Source organism: Acyrthosiphon pisum, chromosome A2, assembly GCF_005508785.2.
Source record: "Acyrthosiphon pisum isolate AL4f chromosome A2, pea_aphid_22Mar2018_4r6ur, whole genome shotgun sequence".
In the NCBI taxonomy this organism is placed as follows: Eukaryota; Metazoa; Arthropoda; class Insecta; order Hemiptera; family Aphididae; genus Acyrthosiphon; species Acyrthosiphon pisum.
Genome location: NC_042495.1, coordinates 54,998,245 through 55,024,799, shown reverse-complemented (window position 1 = coordinate 55,024,799; position 26,555 = coordinate 54,998,245).

Here is a 26,555-nt window from a genome sequence, read left to right as displayed (position 1 = left end):
GTGCCGAGATGATAGAAAATACAAATGAACAATATATTATGAGCGTCGTACCAGTCATGCAGCATTATACCTTTGCGCGAATCGCAGTGTATCGTACGCTTTGACAGCGTTTAGTATCGAGTCAGCAACTTCCAAATTCCAAAATTATTCCAAATCCAACATTTTTAATGTGAATATATTAGTAACGAACAACTTACTAACACATTTTCAGATAATATTTGAATCACTAATAAATTATTACCATGTGTGTTCATTTAACTAAAAAATATTATCCTTCGTATCATGTTAGGTATAATATATTATATAAGACCCGCAGCTATACAAATCTCAAAGAATGTGTTTCTACCTAAGTTATAGGAAACCTAACTTATTGTTTCTACCATTGATTGTATGCGGTTTCATATCGACCAAAGTTTCATTGCTAGTTGCTACTCGTCTCACTGTGGAGTTTTCACCTATATACCGCTATTGTTAATATTTCATATGAAATTCTATTAGAAATTCATATACGCCCGTTCTTCCCTACGGACCATTCAGCCGTCCTTAAGGTAAACCCATTGGCATGTAGTAATAACAATCCTGTAAAGTATTTGAGTAAAAGTATTCAAATACTTTTTAAGCATCGAATAACTTTTTTAATACTTTCAGCATGAAGTAGTTTCAATTATATTTTAAATATTTTTTTTTTCTTTCGTATTAAATACTTATTTGTAATGGATACTTTGGTTTTTTTCAAACATTTTATTTTTATTCGCAATATTTAGTTGGAAAAATGTTATTTCCAACTACAATAATTATTGAATAATAGTTTTATTTAGTATTCTGTATTTCTGTGTTAGCCGAATCGCCTGAAGTCTAGAAGTTTGTTAACACTAGGATTTTTGTAAAAATAGATAAACAGTTATTAATATATCAAAAGTATTTGAAAATTATTCCAAATACTATATGCAGTTAAAGTATCCTTTACAGCACTGACAGTTAAGGGTTAGGTTACATAATATGTATTTTTTTTATTATAATAATTAATAATAAATCGGTTATTAAACATTAATTTAATTTATATGTTTAATTATTTGTGATTTAATGGTATTTTTGTAAATATTTTTTTTACGAATAGCTATAAACCTTTATAGGTATAACACATCGTGTGACTTTAACTATCTGTTTTCAACAAAGTATAGTGTAACAATTAAAATTAGCTATACGCTATAATGCTAATATATAACTTGATAAATAAAGAGGTAATATAAAAATACAACCTGTATACTTGCATAATATTTTATATTTATTGAATCATAAAAATCTAATACCCTCAAACACTGATATTCATACCTAAGTGAAAAGCAACTGCAAACGTTAAAAATGTCCTCTCTACATTAAGAGGACGCCACAACCATATGTTAATTGGTTATTGGTAATTCAGTTTTTAAGTGAGTTATGAGCATTTTTAATTCACTTTTATTATACAGACGTAACTCGTTTAAAATCTGAATTATCGTAAAAAAATTTCCAACAAAACACAGAGTATGTACTTACCATCAAGTTTCATAATAGGTCGATTCACTCTAATTTTTAAGCTAACTGCTTAAAACGTGAATTTCTGCGCGTAAATTTAGTATGTTACGCGTTTGTAAGACGGAGGCTACAAATGCGGGTGTGGCGTCCTCTTAATTAAAATAATAAGCTGAGATATGTTTAAAACTGTTACGATTTATAATTAATTTCAAATTTTAAACACTGGTCGGGTCTGTGCTGTCCTATCCTGTCACGTTTGCATTTTTGGCGACGAGCAATGGCTCCTACGATAACCGCGGTAACAGTTAATGAAAACAGACCATGTCTTTGGTAGTCTGTACTTCAGGTTATAATGTTAAATATAGTTGCTCCCCATCACTCGTCAGGCTGCATAAACGCCGTTAGTCGAATTCACGGCCAACTGTTATTGCCGAGTTTGATCTCTCCCAGACGATTTTATGTCTGAACCATTGTTTGATTGGTCCACACTCCACATTCTGCATGATAAGTGGTCGTTTCGTAGATTCCATTTTCTCGGTACGTTTTGAGTGTGCAATATCCTGCAGTACCTAAGCTTCATTCACAGGCTACCATTACGTTGAATCGTGGTATTGGTGGTTTTAGGTGACGGACCTTGGCTATTGGGATCTTCCAGAATTGCATGTTAGCGTCTCGTCACGCCACGAAGGAGGCCAATCCAAAATTACTGACCTAGGAAATCGGTGGTGGTCATCGTATAATGTATAACGAGTATGCACAGCACGCAGACGACCCGAAGATGACTGTTGAAGACGCCTCGAAGGCTCTCGCAGGAAATCAGTGACCATCATTCTTGGATACTACACGACGATATAGTTCCGGCGGGAAACGGGACTATCAGAAAATATGTCTGAAGTAAAAAGTTGAAGCATTTTCACCGCCTCAAAAGATGAATGGTGATGATACGGTCACACAGAATAAAAATAAAACACATTATACAATCAATAGGTACATTCGTCGCTCCGCTGAGAATATAATATGAATATTATTATTACTATCCCAATAAACATTTTGTAATTTTAAATATTAAATGTATCATTTAAATACATTAATAGTTAAATATTTAACATTAATGCTTTAATTAACATTTAATAAAAGCTTAAAAAACCAACTATTAATATAAATGTAGGGTAACATTTAATTGAATTTTTAAAAACCAAATATTTAAAAATCAACATTTAACTAAATCTTGTATTTGATTCCCATTTTAAAGCTGTACATTAATCATTATAAAAAACCCCTTTCACTGCTGCGGACGTGTATACATGTCGGAGCAAAGTCCTGTGTGCTGTGGACGTGTATACACGCGTTTTTATCAATTTAAATTATTTGACGAGCTATAGAAGAATAAATGTTATAACGGACTATAGAATAATATAAAATAAGCATTCATGTTTCAATTTCAGTATAATGTGTTATCAAGTCTAAAAAATTGGTTCAAATGATGTTTAGTATAAGGTTTATAAATGTTTATTAAAATACAATTTAATGAGTATTAAACTATATTTAAATGTTTAAAGTTATTTTTTTAGTTTTAATTAATGTTCTATTTAAGGTTTATATGTTTATTGGGTAGGTATCTATTCGGTGTGTAATAATAATATGCGCTGTTGGTAGCGGCGGCGATGGCGTTTCGAAAAACCGGGAAACTCTCGTTTGTTAGAATCAGCCTTGGCGGGAGGGTCGTACTCATGTACCTACAGTATTATATAATGTATCGTATCGGCTGAGACCTTAATACTCTTTGTCATTATTGTCGGAGCACGATACGCGATATTATTATTATTTATAGGTGTAAGACGCCGCCAATTTCTGTCCTCCGGTCGATGGTCGGGCCTTTAAGAGAGGGGGGAGGCGTTGGTCGGTGGCGGGTCATGATTGCGAGAGTTGGCGTGTGCTGCTGAGTGGAGTTGATGTCGACGGGGTCGAGGACGATAGGGGTTGGATTTGTCGGCGAAGGAGGGGTGGGCGTTCTACACGTCAGCAACCGCGGCCGTGTCGACTGAATGAATAAATACATATCGTCGAGTTTAAGATTCCCGGACACGTACGCCGTCTCCGCCAAACCCCGTCTCGCGCACATATAATATTAGATATACACTCGCGAGATCACCATTATACGGTGCTGCGCACTTGTAACATTTTTGCAGCTCCATAACGAAGCGATGTCGTATTCATAGTATTATGTGTGTAATGATATGATCGCCTCAGTGATCGTGAGACCGATACACATATGATTCTTTGGCACACGAATTACTACGAAACCTGCTATATTGTAATGATTAATCACTACGTGTACCTACCAGCGTTATAAAGTGGCTCAATTTTCAACTATTCGAAATAAAATGTTTGTGTTATTTTTATAAAAATCTGCAGTATTATATATACACGAAAATTCGGTTAAAAATCGAAGGATTATAAAAACCGTAACCTTAGAAAGTCCAAACATCGACTGAATAACATTCAAACTATATGATAATTAACAATGACTAACGATTATGCCTATGACCTAATCCTAAATATGTGCACATTTTGGGAATAGACAATAATGGATTATTAATGGAATATTTAGGTCTCAATGATGATTATTGGGATTATTATACGTAGTTAAATGCCAATGACTATGTATTTATTAGTTAATACTACGGTTAAAATTACCGTACATTATTCAATGTAGAATAGCACAATATAAGACACTCAAAAGTTCCGAGTACACAGACAAAGTAGTTATTTATAACATTTATTGTATCGATAACGAAAGGAATGAACTAAGATGAGCTGATAGCGTATATACTGCACAGTGTATATAAATATACTGGATACATTTAAACGATAGGGTGACAAAAGGATAAACAAAAGAGAAACCGTAGCTTATGATTCCAAAGCAATTTATTTAATCAAATTATTTGGTCGAAGATTCGTGACTACCTTGGTCCTACTTATTTTAATTCTATGCCTATTATTACAAAATAAAAAATTATCTGTGAATACTCTAATGCCGAAATTTCAGTTATAAAATGACCGTTTGTGTCTCTAGATTAATAATTATTGTGGATCTGTAAATTAATATTTTCAGATCTAAATCTATTTTATTTTTATTGTTCATAAATTTATATCTAATCATGTAGGTACCTATAATTAGACATTAGTTTATATATTTTCAATATAATATTATGAAGTTAACTCTCTAAATTCAACACAAGCTATGCTTACAGAAGGTAGATCATTTTAATCAATCTGTGTATTTATTTATATAATATACAGCTATCTGAAACTCCTCTTGGAGTAAAATTTAAAGTGGTTTTTGTATCAGTATTGGATATAAAGATCCATGGGATGGAAAATTAATTTCCGTATAATTATACAATGGATGATTCACCAAGGATGCTAGACCCCATTTTTTTCTTAATTAACTGATTTATTCAAGTTTTGATTTTTGGAATTTTCAAGTACCCTTTTTTTCTGTTGATTCTTTAGCAGATTACTGTTTTGAAAATTGTAATTTATCAACATATAAATAGTAGTTTGTAGTTATTTAACTGTGTGTAATGAGAATAAAAGGTTTTGAAGATATGAGGTCTATATTTATACTAAATAATATATAGTTATTAATGTTTATTATTTATTAATATTTTATAAGTTTTAAAAAAGATATTGTCTTTAGTATAATAATCACTCGAACAAAAATTTAATATTTTTGTAATTTTATTATCCTTATATACATTTTAATAATTCAGAAATTACTTGTTCAAATTTTGATTTAAATACATCAATATTTTCTAAAAATCATCTGCCCAATAATCAACAATAAGAATGAATGGTTATCATTTTAATAAAATAAAGTTTCCACCACTAAAAGACACGCCTTAAATGGTATAAAAATATTAAGTATTTAAAAAAAACGGTCCTTAATTTAAAAATTCAAAAATCAGAATTTGAATAGATATTAATTATTGAAGGAATAAATGGGGATTAACATGCTTGGTGAGTCACTCTGAGTATGAATGCATTTCCATTTGGCTCTTCCTGTTCTTATAAAGTGGAGGTGTGAGGGGTGTTGAATTTATTATTTGTCAGTAAAAAAATCAGTAAAATGTCAAATTTATATTTTATCGTTTTGTTATTTTTTAATTTCACCACGTAAAGTAATAAAATATTATTATCCAATGGAGCTTAAATTGTCGTTCTACGCATAAAAGACATAGTCACCATTTTGTTAGTAAAGCTATAAATGTATATAAAAGCATTGATGGAAGCATTAAACGACATTAAAATACATTTTAATATTTAGTTACGATAAATTTATAGGCGGAACTGTTAGTTATAGTTTCCCTCCCGTTTCTTCGCTTAATTAAATAAACACTGTCTTCTCATAAATAAAACAAATAATAATTTCACTCTGATTGTTTTTTATAGTTTTAAAATGTATTTAATTATTCTATGAGATTATAATGGTAGTATACGCTTACTAATTATCATCAGACATAATGACATATAAACGATATATCGATTATCATTTAAACATAAAATTGAGACCGTACTATTCATTTTGGAACCGTTGTATCATCACTATTGTTATTAAATAATTGTGAGGTATTCTCACAGATATCGATGCGAATAAATTTGCTGTTTTAAAATTCATTTATACGTATACCGATGCTATAAAACGGATCGGTCGTAATTTTTGGGAATAGTTTTTTGGCAGCCCGAACCGAAGGTCGTAAAACCGGTGGAGAGAATCGAACGAGCCACCCGGCAACGCAGCCACACACCCACACACACACAGCAATAATAGCGTATAACAATAATAGCAAACTTGCAGAAAACAATCCCATCGTTCTGGACACACACGCACAGCGTATTTTCAACGTTTTCCACCACGTTTAGGGCTGATTTATACTGTAAAAAAGCGCAACACGACACTTTTACTCCCTCTCTCACAAATCCGCCGTTCAATCCCACTCGATACTTGTCCACACTCAGTTCTCCGCCGTTATTGCGATCCGACATAAGACTGGTTCGATATAGAGGATAAAACCGAACAGAAGCTTTATATTATTTACACTACTCGGGGGGGGGGGGGGGGGGGTGTACCTACAGAGCGAATGAACAGCGAACACCGGCGATATACGTCGTATTATATCGCTGCGGAAAACGGTAAATAATAATATATAATGACGCGTGCTTGCAGAAATCGATTTCGTCATAAGCGCTGCTCTTACGTCTCCAAACCGTATGCAATCGACGAAAAAAAAACCTATAGCATTATATAATGATCTTTAACCCAGGACACTTCATTGATTTATCGCGATATTCATAATATACATTTGATTCACGAGTCCGATTGAATTCTGATTTTACGATATTATTTTAGAACTCCATGAACGAATTCAATCCGATTGAATTTCGCCACGATCGTAATAATTGATAACGTTTTCTAGTGAGACATCGCTCGAAAATTAAATATCAGATTTTTCACGTTGCTTGTTGTGGTATAATATTCTCCATAGGTACGCATAATTAGTGAAATTGACGTTTATCACATTCGGTTTGCACACGCAATTCTGCGGCTAAAACGCTTCCAAGACGCGCTGTGCAAAGGAGTCCCGTTAAGCTTTGAATCGTAGTAAATTGTAGAATATGAACTCTCACATTTGTATATCGCGTGAATAACCCCTCTAATATAATAACATATCAATTTATCTAAATATTATTACACATAAACTTAACCAATGTAACTGGAAGCACTGATTGGAAATTATGCTGTATTATATTGCATCAGTGCATAGACAAGACTTACATTAATAATCAGTTTACATAGATATTCGATTGATCTTTAACCTATTGACATAATATAATTGTACGTAAACAAATTGTTGTACCTATATTATAAGTCAAACAAATAAGTATTCATACAATTTACATTGACGTTGAATGAAAATAAAGAAATCGTACTTTTTAAAAAAATATTTTAGAAAATAAGATTATGAGAATATCTGATGGTTAGTATAATAGTATATGGACAAAATACGAGTATAGATATTATTAACGTAATTTGTTGGTTTAATCTGACTATAGTATTGTATTGAAGCAAACCAGCAATTTTTATATTATCTATTAACTAATTAATTAACAGATACAATATGCTTGTTACACCGCATACCAAACAGCTCTCATCGAAAAAACAAACAAACAAACAAAACAGCTAATGGCCTAAATTTCCGGGTTCTGGCTTGATAAAAATAAATAAAAATAAAAAATAATAACAATTTTTTTCTTTTGATTATTAACTCAATTTTACTATAGTTTAGTTTTAGCACTATTTCAATGACGTTATGGTGTTAATATTTTATTTCTAAAAGTGTTTTTGTTTAATGATAACACACATACGAGGTTAAAAATATAGTATCAAATATTTATTTTTTTACTCTTACGGTTGCCACTCCATATATATTATAATTTGATAAGGGTTAGAACGTTTGAAAATCAAAAAAATGTATATAGGTATATTATTATACAAATTATAAAAGGTACAAGACATGTACCATATCACTTAAATTAAATTTGCTGTTTATAACCACGAAGAGGATTTCGGGTTTGGATGAGAACAGGTGGGAGCATGGAAAAACACCGTTTCATATTATTATAAAACAGATTAAAACTTTTGACTCACAACTATAACATATGAAAACAGATCCCTTCAGGGTTTAAAACAAATACAAATAAAAAATTATAATTTTTACCGTAAGTACGATATAATACATTCGTAATTTATAAACCGCTTTAATAATAACAATAAAGCGGGTAAGATGTCACTCTGCTGTACAGTAAGTTACAATAGTGAGTCAATGTACAACGGATTGTAGTAAACTTGAATTCAATGATATAATATCATTGTATAAGAAAAACAAATCTGAGCGGAGACAGTTTGTCAGTCTGGATATTGTATATTGTTATTATTTATTATAGCCTGTAAGTTGAATTAATATTATAATATTATTATTTTTTATTCGTTTCTATGGTGCAGATAAGCAAAACGTTAGAAATTAAAATACCATTTTCAGCGGTTTTTCGTAATTTGTCGGTAGGTTTACTCGTGGCATTAAATAACTATTGAGAAAATATAAAAATGACCTTTTTAAAGTACCATCTTGATCCAATTATCTAAAAGATAAGGTACTATATGTTGAACTCGAAGCACTCCTTCTGGTAGAAATTTTGTATACAGGATAAAAAAAACCTCCCATCGTAAAACCACTAGTTTCCCCGCTCCGCTCAGAATCTAAAACTATACAGTTGTAGCGCAAACAATTTAAAAATACATTTTTTTTTTTTAATATCTAATTGAAGTCTTCAATGTGTAGACATTACTACCTAATCAGCAGACACTACACATAACATTTTTAAATTACTATAACTTATAAGGGTTAAAACTTAACAAACAAATCAACCCTATCGTACTGTATGAATATGCTCGTAACATAATGTCAATGTTTCTGATTTAATGTACCATAAATTAAACATTTGAACAGTAGGTATATTATGTTATAATTTTGAGTATAAAAAAAGTGTTTGCAGACGAAAAATGAATATCCGGCAACATAAAACCAATAGATTCATCTCTTGTAATGTATGGGTTATAAAAAAACAGCACATTACAAAATAGTATCGTTGTTTAAAAAAAATTTAATATACAACTCGTAAAAAAAATGTATCTATCTGAAAAAAGTAGCTGGCATAGTTATAATATGCATACATCGAACTAATATAATATTCTGATTGTTCTCGAAAAAACTTCACACATATTTCAAAATTGAATTGTTTTAATGTAATTGTTGGACTAATCATCCGCTATTCATATTATAATTCCAATACATTACATTTTATACAGTCGGAATGTACAAATTATATAGTTCATAATTATATGGTGTGTATAATATTAGTATATCAATACAGAAAATATATTTTAATTTCATATATTGTAAATAAACACTTATATAGTTATATCTCAATTGACTTCATAGATTCTGAAAGAAACGATGAATGTATTGATTTTACAAAGATGTGTGTTTTTTTGTGTCTGTCATCACCTTTTAGGACAGTAAAAATTCTTAGATTTTCTTCAACAGTATCTTTTCTGATAGGAAAGTGAATCTAGTTGGTATTTTAGGGGGTCAAAAGTAAAAATTTTGGAGTAGTTTTCAAAATAGTCGTGAAAACAAAAGAAAAATTAAGGAAAAACGGGAATTTTTACTCAAAATCTGTTTTCAATTTTTCAAAATTTCGATTTTGGTTTTCGGTGCAACTCTTAAACAAATGACCGTAGGTACATGAAATTCTGACTTATTTGAGCTGTTTATGGACATTTTCAGTTTCTATTTTTTTAATTTGTTTTTCTATAAATATCAATACATTTTTATTTCTTGGGTAAAAAAGCGGGAACATTTAATGCAAGGCTCCTGATTTATTGTTACAATGACAGTTGAAAAATATTGAAAATACATATGCGCAATTTTTTTATAAGCATTTAAAGTTCGAATTTTGACAACATTTATCAAATTTAAAATTTAATAATTATTTTGTAGTTAAAAATGTATAAAATATTCAACTTTTATAGCTAAGGATTGGAAATTTAAAACAAGGTTCCACGTAAAAAGGTTATATATAAATTACTTTATTCACAATAATATCATCAAATATACTTAGTAATATCATATAGGCTGACTGACCGTTTTCGCTTAGAATCGTTTTTCTTACACAATGATATTATATCATTGAATTCAAATTTAACACCATCCATTACAGTAACCCACTTGTAACCTACTGCACAGCAGAGTGACATTCACTTGCCCACCTTTTTTCAAATTGCCGATAAATGTTTTTAAAATATTAAATGTGTAATTATTTTGTATGTACGTACTAAACAATAATTTATTGTGAGTACCTACAGAAGAAGATATACGTACATTGGTATACTGTGAATTTAAATCGTTTGGCAAAAATCGTATAGGAACTCGTGATGTTTAAATGTTATGGTTTTTAAGAGAGATTATTAATCTTTTTTTAAATTAAATTTTTTAATTTAGGCATGTTTATTGTGTGTGTGTATTCAAAATTCACGACCAATTTTTCCAGGAATAGCTGCTTTGTCGTCAGTTGGAATTTTTCAGTTTTATTTAAAAAAAAAATAAAAATCAATGAACTTTGAATATTCTAATTTCGTCTGTTTCATACATTTCCGGAAACTTGGTATCTATTAAAATTAACAATACATGTCACATCATACGTGACACATAAGCCTACAAGACTACTATAATAGTAGGTACTATATAACAATATGTTCTCCTAATGAAAACTGTTTCTTATTATGTTCCCGCATTCCTCCTGTATTTACTAAAAATATTGATTTCAGTTCCTATCACCAACTTCTGAATGCAATCATATTTAATATTCGTACTATATTTACTTATCTTATAGGTACTCGTATAATATGTATTTTCAAATAGCTATTGTCGAGTCATCATGTATGTATAACAAAGAAAATGTATGAAAAGAAAAACAATAGGTCGAGTTACTGTTTTTATTTTCAGAGAAAATAAATTCAATTGAAATCTTACCGATACGACTAAACCGAAAAACCTAGAGATTGCGTTTTAAAATTATTAAATTGGACAGTTTTATATCAGAAGACGACAATTTTAAACATTATGCACTGTGCCTGTTTATATTTGCATGCTAATCGCCTTCCATTGACATGGAAGATTTATAATTTAAAAGGGTGCAGTCAGCGTAAAACTGTATTGTTTCCGACTAGTGTCTATCACATACTCGTTATAATATATACTACACACGCTACTAATTTTATGGCCAAACGTCTTGAATATGGTAAACATTAAAACCCGTTATAGCAATCACTGCGAAGGTGTTCATTAAGTGGCCAATAATAATATGTAAATTATTGAAGTATATTAATTTATGATAACTTCACTCCAATGAAATTTTCATAAAAACCATATTTTCCCAATATGACAAATTCCCATATATCAGATTCTGAGCGGAGCGAGGAAGCTATTGGTTTTACAATGGTGTTTATTTTTTTTTTTTTATATATCCTATATACAAAATATCTACCAGAAGGAGTGCTTCGATTTCAACATATAGTATCTTATCTTTTAAGAAATTGGATCGAGATTGTTCGAACGCGGAACGGGTTTGCCGCCAAAGGCACGGACGACCCAAGTGCGTTCGATGTCAAAGCTCCGCGCGACGCGTTCCCCCTCCGTAGTTACCGCGCCGCCGTCAGCGGCCGGCGAGCTGGCCATCGGCCGTCGCGAATTTTGTGTCTCTTTTTTTGTCTTTTTCCAACGGCTGAACGTAGCGCAACGTCCGCCCTATCGTTCCGGTGTGTCGTAAAAACCTCGTGTGAACACGAGGTGTCCGTGAGCCCGAGCTGTGATCAGCGGCCACGGTCGGTACCTATAGTACCTATTGCCGAAGTACGTTTTCGCGTTGTAATCGTTGTCGCGATACGGACCTACTTACATCAAGTAAAATAAATAAAATCCGCGTGTGATCACGCCTGTTTGTCCGTCGGGTCCGTCGTTTTATAGAGGCTTGTCATAGAAATGTCGCTCTCCGGCGGAGCGTGGTGACAAGGTCGATAGTAACGCCGGCCTCGGATGTGACCGGCCCCGCCTTTCTACGTAAAACCGAGTTGGATAGTGCAGCTCGTGCGTTGGCGGCGGAGTCGCAACGCGTGCACTTTGTCATGCTGCGGCAGGAGTTGGCCGCGGGGGCCCGTATTTCTTCGAAACCGCTAGCGCGATTAGCTCCGTTTATCGACACTGCAGTTGTAGTCCGCGTAGGCGGCCGTCTACGGCATTCACTATTGAGTTATGACTGTAAACACCCGGTTCTATTAGCAAAACGGTCACATTTCGCGATGTTGCTGTGCCGCCGATGGCATTTATTATCGGGTCACGCAGGTCCACGGGTTTTGACTACGTTAATTGCACGCCAGTATTGGGTGATCTCGCTCCGTTCCGTGCTGCACAATATTTTAGTCAATTGTACGGTGTGTATTAGGCTATATGCGAAACCATCGTATCAATTTATGGCAGATTTACCGGGTCTTCGCGTAAAGCCGCGCCGACCGTTCGAGCAGGTAGGGGTTGATTATGCGGGCCCTTTACAACTGAAGGAGTTGCGGCTGCGCAAATCTCGTATATATAAAATTTACATCACCGTGTTCGTATGTTTTACGACCAAAGCCGTCCATCTTAAAGTGGTGACAGAGTTATCCACTGACGCGTTTTTAGCCGCGTTCGATCGATTCGTCGCACGCCGTGGGTTACCTGCCGATGTGTATTCAGACTGCGGCACCAATTTCGTCGGCGCCGATAAACAGTTGCGCGCACTAATACAGAGTACTGAGGGCCAGACCGCCGTTGCAAATTCTCGCGCGATGTGTATAAGGCATTTTAACCCCCCGAGCGCACCTCATTTTGGGGGTCTGTGGGAGGCGGCCGTGCGCTCGACTAAGCGGTTGTTGGTCCGGGTGATAGGAACACATGTGTTCACGTATGAGGAGCTCACCACTGTGCTTACCCGCATTGAAGCTGTGTTAAATTCGCGCCCACAGACACCCGCTTCCACCCGCCTCGACCGATCCACATGACCTGGAGTGTTTGACTCCCGGGCATTTTTTAATTGGGCAACCGTTACTCGCTGTCCCGTCGCGATCAGGTCCTGAGCTTGCTCGTAACCTTTCCGATCGTTGGAAATTAATGGACCAATGTCACCGCGCGTTTTGGCGTCGTTGGTCGTCCGAGTATCTAACCACTTTGCAAAGCAGACCAAAGTGGACCGAGGGGATTCCTAGCCTTAGTATCAACGATATGGTAGTCGTGATCGACAGCCAGAGTCCACCGTTGTTGTGGCGCCTCGGCCGTGTGACCGAGTTGTTGCCAGGTTCCGACGGTCACGTCCGTGTCGCTCGAGTTCTCACGCGGGCTGGTATAGTTACGCGCCCCGTGGTCAAACTGGTAAAGTTACCGAACAATTTCGTATCTTAGCACTTTTAAGCACTGTGCCCCCACCGGGATTCCCTGTCGCGCCTAGGGCTTTCGACGCACCGCACCACTATCTCGATATTTATGGTTCCGTAAGCGTGTTGTGGGCTGGCGGTGGTCGGGGGTGCACAATATGTTCCTCGAATTATATTTTTTATGTACTACATTTATTAATCTGATGTGTTATTTGTTAATTATTATGTTATGTTATAATATTATTATATTGTTCAAAATGTATGTTGAAATATTATTAGATAATGAGTACTAAATTATCAAAAAAAGTAAGTAAATATTTTCATATCTCAATGATGACGTCTCGGGCAATTTTCACGTTTATCAAATTCCTTGGTGAAATTTGCTTAATTTAATGAATCTAATAATATATTATTATCAAGATTATGATTTTCAAGAAAATGCAATATCTACAAACTAAACACAAATGATGTTTTAATATACGCCGTATAAAATACTTTATTTGCTAATTTAAAAATTTTAATTAAAAAAAAATATTCATGTTTTAATTTACATGGTAAAAATATAAATTTCTTAAAACATTTCAATAACAGAGTATCATTATTAACCATCGGGTATTTAAAGAAAAATTAATAACAGGCATAGTTGATTAAACTATTAAAACACATTTTCAACCTGTAATTAGTTTCTTTTCTCCATTTATTTTCCTAGCTATCTATAAAAAAAACTCTCTAAAACTATGCGTTAGTACATTTACTGATAAAATATAACAAGAAATAAAATATAAAATGTGTACATAATTAATTTTTCTTTTTGGATTGATTTATTAAAACTACCTAACAGTAAAATATAGTTTACATACCTACACAAAATGTTCGCGGTGTATCTACGGTAAAACTGATAACATCCACAAGAAAACAATTTCCAAACAAATTTAACATATTTATGTATATTATTTTTACAACTTAATGTATTTCAAACAACAGTGGAAAATAACTAAGAGCTGTGCAATTCGTAATAAAAAAGATAGATCTATATGATGCCAAAAATGAATCAGAAAAAGGTTTGCAACATCATATAAAGCTTTTCAGTAGAATATAGTGCCTCTAGGATTTTAAGAAGAGTTTAAATAAATGAACATGATGTAAATTGCGATCAAGACTAAGTTAGGAAAAAAATGAGATGGTGTCTACTGTCTAGGGTATAGATACTAGTAAGATTTGCCCGAGGATATATTTACTGTACAAAAGAAACAGGGCAGAAAATATGTTATTTAATAAAAATTCAAAATAAATTTAAATTAATGACCTAATTTTATTCTTAAAAAAAAGAACAAACAAACGAACGAATTTGAAAAAAAAATGTAGGTATATGTTAAATTTACCAAACTTTTAGGGATAGATGAGACTACATTTACTATTATAGTACTAATTTGCTAATAACACGCACACATTTCTATTAAAAAACAAAACATTAAATCGTCAACCTATTTTTTTAAAATAAAATTCCTATTTCGACTGAAAAAACTTTTAATATTAATTAATATTATTAAGTCCGTTTAATTGTTATATTTCAATACGGTGGACAGAGCACGCCAAGATTCGAGATAGGTATGACAGAAAAATATATAATATTATTAATATTATGTATATTTTTTATTTTAAAGCTTCTACTTCAATGACAAACAAATCATATTATTACAACGACGACATACATACATGATATTAAACAACACAATTTACAATGACCCTACACCAACATTTTATTACTATAGCATATTTGCACTCAAGAGACAAAACAAATCTTTGTTTGACTGAGATAACGTGGCCTTCTAAAAAATAATAATTAATAATACAATTTGTGTAACATAGTGTCACCGAATCGTTTCAACAAATAATGTTGAAATTTAAAATCGTTATAAAATAGTGGAATACTAATAATTGATGTTATCTTTTGTAATACTATTTTAACAGAAAATACCGACCAGGTTTACCTCTAAATTGAATAAAACATTTTTCAATTTATAATTTTTTAATAGCATGATATTCATGGAATACAGAACTATCAACTAGTTATATGGGTATTATAGGTAGGTACTCACTAATAAATACATACATTTTTACTAATAACAAATGAGTTATCGAATATTTAACATTTGTTGTCAACATATTTTGCCTATTTTAGCCTTTATAAATTCCGAAATGTAATTATTATACATTATCGGCAACCCAAGTACAAACTGTTGAGCGGCAAACACGCACAGAGTAGGTTATCCCACACATGGGTAATAATATTGGAGTCGAAATTCGGTGGAAAGGTAGGTACTTTGCGGGCGCAGAAGTTTGGTTTTCATCGTTGGGTGAGGTGGAGAAGTTTTCAGCGAGTGTGCGAGGACCGTACGTTTGGTCCTTAACGTTATCGCGCGTGCATTACAACCCTTTCCACAAGACCCTTTGCCCAGCCGTTTTTCGCCTTTTCCCGTCCGACACGCATATTACCGCGGTATAATAATATGGAGAATAACACATATATATACTGAGCTCAGCGTCCGTCCCAATATACCTTTCAGCGGTCAATACAATATTATTATTGCAGTGCACTTCGGTTATAATACGTATGAGTATAGTACTTCAATAGATAGATATCTACGTACTAACAATAGAACGGTACCACAATGACTGCGCCCACCGTTGCATTTACTCGATTTCTGGTTTCCGAAACTCACGAGTCACTCTACATTATGACCACATAATAATAGTATGTAGTTCATGATTGTGCTCGGAGGGCTATATATTATAATAATTGAGTAGGTAGGTATTATGTATTGTACGATTTATACTCAATGATATTATAAAAAAAAAAAAAAAAAAACAAGTCGCTAATGTTTATCACATATTTTGTGGACTATACATGCCTTTTTCTAGTTTTAAAATTGTTCACTTTTATTAAAATGTTTTGTAAATTTGTGTATACCTATTTTTTTAGCATCAACTGTATTATCATCGCTACTATTGTGTATTCATAATTATGTAATCTAAACTGCATTTACCATTAACAATTTTGTATTCATAGGGCTCAGCCCGTAAGTTATTAATAAATAAATAAATATAGGTCTATACACATTCGTGAACAACCGCACTCTTTCGTCTTTAATTAGACCGATTAACCCGTTTTCGCTGAATATACCTCCCCCTCACTACCATGCCGAACCCTTCCTTCGAGACCCGTCTACCACCATACCACTCGTCCTGTGCAGTTTAAGCACGTCCTTCCGCGCGATCCTTTCTTCCGCACGCGCGTTAACGATAAGATTTTAAACGCTCGATAACGACCAGCTCTCCACGCACACAATACTTTATACACAGCAGTCGACGCTGCTGATACTATAACAACTACTAGTAGGTACATACTACAAGGTACTATTACTAGTACTATTACTACCTACAACTACTAGCTACTTCTATATTACTGATACGTACTACTATTACCGCGCTGTCTTTAATTAACCGGAGAGCACTGTGTGCCGCACCTGCACGGTACGACGATTTCCACTTTTGACCCCTCAAGCCGTCTCAACCATCGCCACGTCGCTGTCACCAGTACCACCACGCCCAGTTGCACCCCAATCGAGTGAAACGCTGTATAATCAACGGCGGAAGTGGGATCGCCTCTCTTGCCTTCTGTATCTATACATCTATACATCCGTCCATAATCTCCTCCCTGCTAACACTCTCTCCCACCCCTCTCTCTCCCTCTTTCTCACTCTCGTAAACGTTTAGGGCTTTTGACTTTTTATGCTTAAAAAAAATATATCTTATAAAATAAAATTATCCTGCCCGACTACGACGCGACGCAAATGATAATTGGTTAGGTGCACGCTCTTAATGAAAGGGTTTCGGGTTTTATGTCGTCGTTATTTTTTATCGTCGTTTTTAGTTTTAAAGTGCGAATTTTTTCACAAGCGTACCTAACGCAAACTCGATACGAGACAATCGCATTATTACGAACAATATATTATAGACACACACACACACTCACATATATATATTATATAACATAAACACGTACCATCGGATGTGATATTATTAAATACGGTTCGATTGGCGAGTGCAAAAATTTGCCGATTATTCCCGGTGGAAATCTATAAAAATAAAACGTCCACGCCTGCTCATCGCCACCGGTAAACAGTTCGACATGTATATAACGCACACGCATTTCCCGACGTCAATGACAGACGATGTCATTCTTATTATTTGGTAGCTGTTTGTTGTTATTATTATAGTTTTTTTTTTTCATTTTCCCATATCGACTTCATATGGATATAAAAAAATAAATAAATAATACGGACAAATCTATATGACGCAATACTCGTCCAAAAAAATATTACAGATGATACAATGTTTCTATACACGCAGCGCGCAAAACGATTACAGACATTTTCAACGCTCAGCTGACGATGATATATAAATATATTATCATAATATAGAAGACGTATAACTTTAGCATAAATCATGTTTGCGCCATTGTAAATATTTCATTCGTGCCGCGTGTAAACGTCGTTGAAACGCTAAACGAAGATTTCTCGATTCGGTTATTCAGCGTATACAATAATAATAACATGTGTAGCGAAAACTTCGATGTCGTTTTTATGATTTCTTTTTCCTGACTATAACATCGACCTATAAAAACCACCTAAATGAATTACATCACCAAGACACACGTTGGTTGGAAAAATATGTTTTCACACCTAAAATAAAATATATTTAAAAAACGTCGATAATAATATTCGTGTTTGTATAAATCTTTGTAAAAGGTGAATAAATATTAATAGGTACCTACAAGTAATAATCAGATTTTTTTTTTTTAATAGGCTTCAAATCCATTGTTTTTTAGTCTACTGTATTTTAGGTGAGATATAGGTACATGTAAATTATAGTGACATTTGTGCTTTTGTTTCGGTTAAATCTTGGAAACTTTCAAATTTGATATCTATATTCTATAGTTATGAGTTATGACTTATGAGCCAATAATCTCTCAAATGCATTTTATTGAGTATATCCCAATACATTTCTAAGTTTGATCGTGCAAGAGGTGTATCGATTTTCAAGGTTTTACGATTGCGAAGATCAATGAGTAGACTTGCCGTTACTCAGTTCATAACCACGATCCGTTTAATGTAAAATTCATTATTTCAGGAAAACATTTTTAAAATTATTTAGTGTCCATAATTTAAATTTAAAAGTCGTTATAAAACAACATTTGTGTGGAAACATTTTAATTTTACAACCTATTTCTTATCTTTGTCATTTTTTAAGTGTTTTACTCTATTGAATGACAACATACATTTTAATTTCATATTCATAAGCAGAATAGAATTCGGAGTATTTCAATCTATAAAAATTAAATTTTGGATAAATAGTTTACTAGTTACAACTTTAAAAATACTTTAAGCTTATAGATTGACGAAGTAAACTACCTATCGTTGAGTAAGTATACCTACCCCTTTACCACTCGATCATAATTTCTTCGAACACACATAACTCATAGACTACTCGTCCAAAGTTCAACTTTTATACATCAAAATACTCCAAAAAATATTTTTATTTGGGTGAAAGAATAAAAATACATATTATTAATAAAAAAAATATTGGAAAAATATTTTCAGAATAATTAATAGTTTTTAGATTAATGAATATTTAACGTTAAATGAATCACTCGGTATATTATCGGTAATTATCGTAATAATTTAATATATTTTTAACTACCTACCTACAACCTACCTTTAGTAATATTTTTATTATATATACCTACTACCTAGTTCATTATTATATCTTATTGAATGGATTTTTTATGTGATAATTACCATACACATATAGCCAGTTCTTTCACGGACAATACGTTGAATAGGGTATTGTGTCTTGTAATTTATTAAATGTTATCAACTCACGCAGTAATATTATTTTAGGTCTAACTTTTTTATTAATGTAATTGTACAATTTGTAAATATATTTTTACAATAAGCCCATACTATGGTGTTTATAGAATAAAGTAAAATATAATTGTAAAAATACTAAGTACTTGTGGGAAGGAACCATCCAATCACTGACTTCATGATTCATGACGAGAAACAGTGGGAGTTAGTCAATCAATAGGCCATGACAAGGTGTATCTAAATGGATTATATTGAACATGAGTTACTATAACATCGATAAAGTAATTATTGAAATTTATTGACAAATGTGTCGAATACTATTAACATGATGTTCTTTTGTCGTATATTCAAAATTTTCAGTTGAAGATCATTGTTTAAATTTCTTTTTTAAATTCTGATTTAAATTTATTTCCTTCTTATGTTTCATTGTTTTTTTTTTTTTTTTTAATTACTTTTTTGAGCTCGTATTATTATTGGACGAAGGAGGTTGTGGTGGTAATGAGGTAGGTGACTAAGTAGGTGGGCTGTCTTTTGATGCTCCTTATGTTAATACCCGCGATCCTAAGGCGTCTGATTGTTGGACTGTTATAATATAACGTATAATACTTGCATTGTCCTTATCGACTGAAACGTCAGTATTGTATTGGATACTGTAATCGTTTCTGCATTCGTTATATGAGATGATTGGCTTTTATCGCACTTGAAATATATTGACTGATTTCAACATCTGAGTAATTTATACGGTAGGTATCTTGTCTAATAGTCAGTACCTACGACCTACCCATTGGATGTGTAGATTTTATTTTCGAAAACTGAACATGGATTAAAGGTATAACCTTTACTTTTACAAAGAAAGCATGTAACAGTGTTATCGTACAGAAAACTTTCATAGTTGGTGAAATCGTACCACCATCAAAGTAGGTGGTTTTTCGATGTCAAAGGGCGACGTGCGATATGAACATTTGTCTTTAGAAACGTAGTACGTGATCAAGAGCGTTAGCGATTGAATCTGCTACAAATAATGAAAAAGTAGAAAATGTAACTTATAGATTTTATTTGACAGTTTGTCTAAATATAATATTGTACTGTTAGGAATATTCGGCAATACGTTTGATAAGATGATACATTTGTTGGGTCTATCTTTATACAACTCGTAAGACTGCAAATGATGATGCGATGGTCAATTTGCACGAGTTGATTTACTATATATATATATATATATATTTTAAATAATTACAATTTCTACTCTTAGAAATTTTAAATGTGAAAAAAAATATTTGTCGAAGGGACTATTTTGCTAAATTTGACATAATTTATTTTAGGGACACCGTCAATTGTGTTGAAAATAATTGTTTTTTTTTTGCTATGATTTTAAAATGAATTACTTAAAATTCTCAATTTTTTACCAAATTATTAGCATTTAATAGACGAGATAATTTTTAAAATATTCTAGCTCCTTTTGTGTTATTAATAAAAAATTTGTAATTTTAAATGATTTTTCCTTACGATAAGATGTTAGTTAGGTAAAACAAGATAACTTATTACAGTTTTTATTATTAATATCGATAATACTCGAGCAGAATTGTTTACATCATGATAGGTCATGCAACTTACTAAAAAGCGTCGATAACTACAACCAATATTATATTATCACATTTATAGGATTTTTATGAACAAAAGTTATTTTTAATAGTACTAAAAATGTTTACTTTTGACTTTCCCTCCCTACCCGAAGCTTCACCAATTAGCTAGATCCAATTTGTAACCACAAATCCCCCTTAAAATTTAAAGTTGAAGTATATTTTATAACTCTAAAAGGTAATGACAGGCACAACAAGATAATATAAAAATATAAAATACATAAAAATACAAAAATAAATATACACATATTTTTGTACAATCAAATACCAATACATACATCGCTTCATTCTGAATCTAAAGTTAATTATTATGTTAAAAACTAGTTGGGTACTGGTTAGACAACGACGTGTGATTTATATGTGTGTAAATACTGTGTATATAGGTACTGTATATTATCGTACGAAGTGGTCAAACTAAATTTAATAACCAGTCACTGATACTTTTCACTGTGACTGAATGAGTAGCAGTAACAGTGCCTGCTACTTGTACCTACATAAAATAACAGTGATCACTGATCACATTATCGTTACTCGCTATCAATTATTTAGTTATCATCTAGCAAATTCACAGTGTGATAAATATTTTTCACAGTTTAAAATCACTGTTGAAAGTGTTAACTGTTAAGTCATTTATGTGTATAGGTACACAATACACGTCATAATATGCAACAATTTCTTGTATAGATACAGAAAAATGTCCTATATTCCTATCCAGTACCCACTGTCCAATGTCCATATCTTTATAATCTATGCAGCACATGCACGAACTTATCGATTAAAGTGATATTGTGATTGTGTGAATGTGCGCTGTGCAATAGGTCAAGGTCTCATCATACTATTTACTATTTTACTATAGAATTTTTTATTAGCTATGGTTATTACATAGAACGTTATTATCAGGGGTGGATCCGTATTCTGTAACGGCGAACATGTAAAATAACATATAAATGATACACAGCGTGCCAGTTACATCTAATCATTTTCAATCGCCAATTGATATGTGAAAGTAAAAAGTAGCAATCACTGCTATTTTTACTGTGATTTATATTATCACAGTAGCAAATTCACAGTGTGATAAATATTTTTCACAGTTTAACATCACTAAAATTTATACATAGGTCGGGTGGATAGGTATATATTTTTCATGAACCCTACGATTATAAATCCGTCTTAATAGCACTCAATTTATCCACCCTAAGCGAAAGAAGAAATATGAGTGACATTAAACTTTTGAATGTTTTAGTCTCTGGTGTAATTGACTCACCAGACTTGTTATCTAAAATAGGTTTTCGCATTCCAGGTACAACCCGTTCACGTGACCCCTACTACCTTGGTTCGGTGTCAAAAAATTATTTGGAAGATGATCCTCTAAGGAGAGCTATGTCTTTAGTTAATAGTCAAACTAGTTAAACATTAACTTCTAATTTAACTTTGTTCAGTTATATTTAATTTTCAGGATCCTACTATGTACTACTATATGATTCTAATTTATTGATATTCAATGTGTTATGTTTAAATATATATATATATATATATATATATATATATATATATGTATAAAATATGTTATAATGTATATTCATTAATATGTAATATAATGTAAAAGCCGTATGGCGTTTAAAATAAAAATATTTTTATTATAATTTGCAATATTTATCCCTTGAAAAATAATCTATAAAGATATAATATACATTATTTTTGTAGGTACTATTTGTTTAATTTAACAATATTAGTTATTATTAATTTAAATAATATCAATATTTAATACAATAGGCAGTATGTGACGTATAAAATCCGTTACGACATTAATACCAAATATACCTGGTTTTTAATTTAATTTAAAATAGCAATATCAACTATAATGTGTATTGTAATCTTAAGGATGATACTATTATAAATGTACAAGAGACTAAAATATTATATAATATTAGTAGTAGGATATAACAATAAAAACTTTATATAACTATGTTTATCTCAATAATGATAAAATTGATGAAATTAAATGGTTGATAACTCAAAAATGCAAAGGTACCAATGCAAGTTTAAAGCTAACTATTATTTACTCTGGCATAGGAACGATTTACTCAACGTCACAATATTAAATAAACTACTGCGAGGTCAAGGACATTTATTATTTTAGAGTTCAGACTACCTCTTTAAACAGACAATAATTTTCATCAGAGTTGCAGAGTATTTAAAGATTAAAAGTAATATAGGCAGGCTGCGTAGGGTAGTAGTATTAATAGTATTACGAGTACTACTGCTATCCTCAATCAAGTACGGTTAGGGGTTAGTCTCTGTTCAACACATTTATATTTATGAACCCCACGGCTGTCTGGAGATGCAAAAAATAAAATACTCTAAATATTCTACTACGAAAATCCGTTTCCTTCAAAACTCGACTGTAGGGTTTTTATTTTATTATTTAATAGTACACGTTTAATTTTATTATAAAACAGTTTCGTTAGTTAATTGATTTATAGACGTTTTGCGAAATAAATTTTATTTTTCCACGAGCATAAAAACGTGGCCATATCAGCTATATACAGTTATTAACAGTAGTCGGCGGTATTCGGTCATAATGTGTGGCACTAAAAAGGTTCATATTTATGGAAGTTTTGTAGATAACAAGTATTACTTTTTTATGTATACACATTTCAGGTTACACGCGGAGCCGTGTTAAAATGTTAACCGTCAAAATTATTACGGTTACTGCAGGCCAGCGATGTTTGAATAAAGTTTTCTGACGATACGCATATACTTATACGTAAACTAACCCGACAAGACTGTACTCTGCAGTATCACTGTCGATAGGATCAAACATCAGCTAGATTTCGGCTCTGTTACTGAAAAAGAAGACTTGCGATCCAGGGGCGTATTTACGGGGGCGGATATGGGGACAAATCCACCCCCATGGCTCTTTAAATACATTTCTATTATTATATTATAATTATTAAATCGTAATCTGTAAGCTAAAATTCTTGTCATCCGCCCCCTACAAAAAATACTAAATACACCAATGTTACGATTAAGGAAACGACACAATAATGATAATATTACAAAGTTATAATATTCCATCATTAATTTACACGATAATCAATACCTAATACCTATTTTTAAACTTCAGTACAAATAAAAGCACAATATTATTATTATTATTCCTATTTGCACTGGGAGATGCGTCAAAACTGTCAACAGGGCATTGTTTTGTTTTCCGTAACAAACATTTTCCATAAAATGAAAAATCTTATCATCGGTGACTACACCTACTGGAGAATCAAAGCGTTGTTTTTCAAAGTAAATATCTACAAATATCTACAACATAGCTACTCGTCCTATATTGTAAATATTAAAATATAATATGTATTCACTTATTTATATTAATTACATTTAAAGCAAAAGAATATTAAATGCTTTATAATTGCCTATTTTCTTCTAGCTGGTAACCATACTTAAATATGATTTAGGTACGTTATATTTTAATAATATATTTCTGTTATAGTATAATAGACATTAGACGTATACAATTCAATATAGGTAAGATATAAAAACTCGAAAATTCTAAAAGTATTAATGGTTTTTGATATCTACTATTCTACTATAATATTATATATTGTTTTAACTTGAAGTCATAACGAAATAATGTTTTTTTTAAATAATAATATTTTAAACTGTTTTTAAATACATATTTTTTTTTTAAATTAAAATATACAATTTTAATTTCATACTCCAAAGCACAATATTTTTCTGAGAATTGTTGTGAATAAAAATCGAATTTTAATTAATTATTTACAAGTATTTAAGATTTAGTCGAGCCGCGGAGTAGTAAACTATCATATTGTGTGGTAACCCAGACTCACTTCACTCCGCTCTGCTCCACTCCTCATATTTATTCTAAAAATACTTATTAATCAGACTTAGGGACTTAATGCACCAATTATAATAATAATATTAAGTAAAAAGTCATTCGCACGATCACATTTTGAATTATAATCTAGCTATCCACTTTTACAAAAGCAACATTCACCTACGAAAACAACATCAAGGATGTTTACCAAATTTCTGGACCTCTGATGTAGGAAAACGAGAATGGGGACACTATGTATAACATGGAGACCGAAGATCAGCGTAATATACTAGATGTACTTACTATATAGTCGTTGAATTCCAATAGCTTCTTCACGCCTCACAGAAATTGTACTTCGCTATAATTGTAATTTGAACTTGTGTTTCATTCAATATATTATTACTGATTTGATTCAACTGCAGAAATCAACTGAATTTAATTATCTACACAATCTTGAACAATATCATATACGGTTTCTGCTGCAGGTTGAGTACACGCTGCAATTCCAATTAGCAATTCTCACAATACCAAATAGGATTTTTATTTTACCAAACCATATTTAATCTAACAAAATATAAAAAAAAAAAAAATACATGCTAATTCTATAGGTTAAGCTATAACTTATTACTGATAAGTCACTCGTTTGATGTTCTATCAGAATATGAACATCAATATGTACGTTGGAATTCAAGACTGTGAAAGCTTTGAAAAACATTGATAACAATATAAGAAAATTGTAAAAATGCAATTTTTTCTAAATATTTTGCTTTATAATAGGTAACTTAAAATTATCTAAAAAAATATTTTCAAACACGTTCATACATTTCGAAATAATGAATGTTTTCTGTTAAAAAATCACCTTGTACCTATATACATAATGACACCCATCACCTGTATTAATTTGTATCATTTATATTACAAATATTTTACGTAAATTATGTTACAGACATATTATATTTGCATAGAACATAATGTATAGGTAGTATAACCTGAGATTTATAAATTAATAATTGAACATAGTTAGGTATCTGATAGTGATTACACTGGCACAAATTTATTGGATTTATTGGAACCTATTGTGCCGCAAAAATAATATATTACGGTTTTAGGTAGAGCGCACAAGTATGAACCGACGCATAAATGATTGACAGACAAACATTTATCAAAATAATATTTTAATATGGTAAACCCGCTGTACGGAATGAAGAAACCTTTCAAAAGTACATACATAATATACTTAATGTGAAACGTTTTGGCATGAGGTTTAATTGAACTTCATCCTGCAATAATGAAGCATTTTTGTTGGCAACATAAATATTATTGTAACGTAGGTAACAATATTATTATACAGGCCGTAGCCCATAAGTACCTACGTCATAAGCATAACGTTTAAAAAATAAAATAATTTCAATTTCCAGGAAATGTATAATTTTTAACAATATTTCTGGAAAAATATACTATTCGAGTGTGTAAGATCTCTAGGGTTTTATGCGTAACAAAAGAAAATTTAAAACAATTAAAATTTTAATAACTGTAAT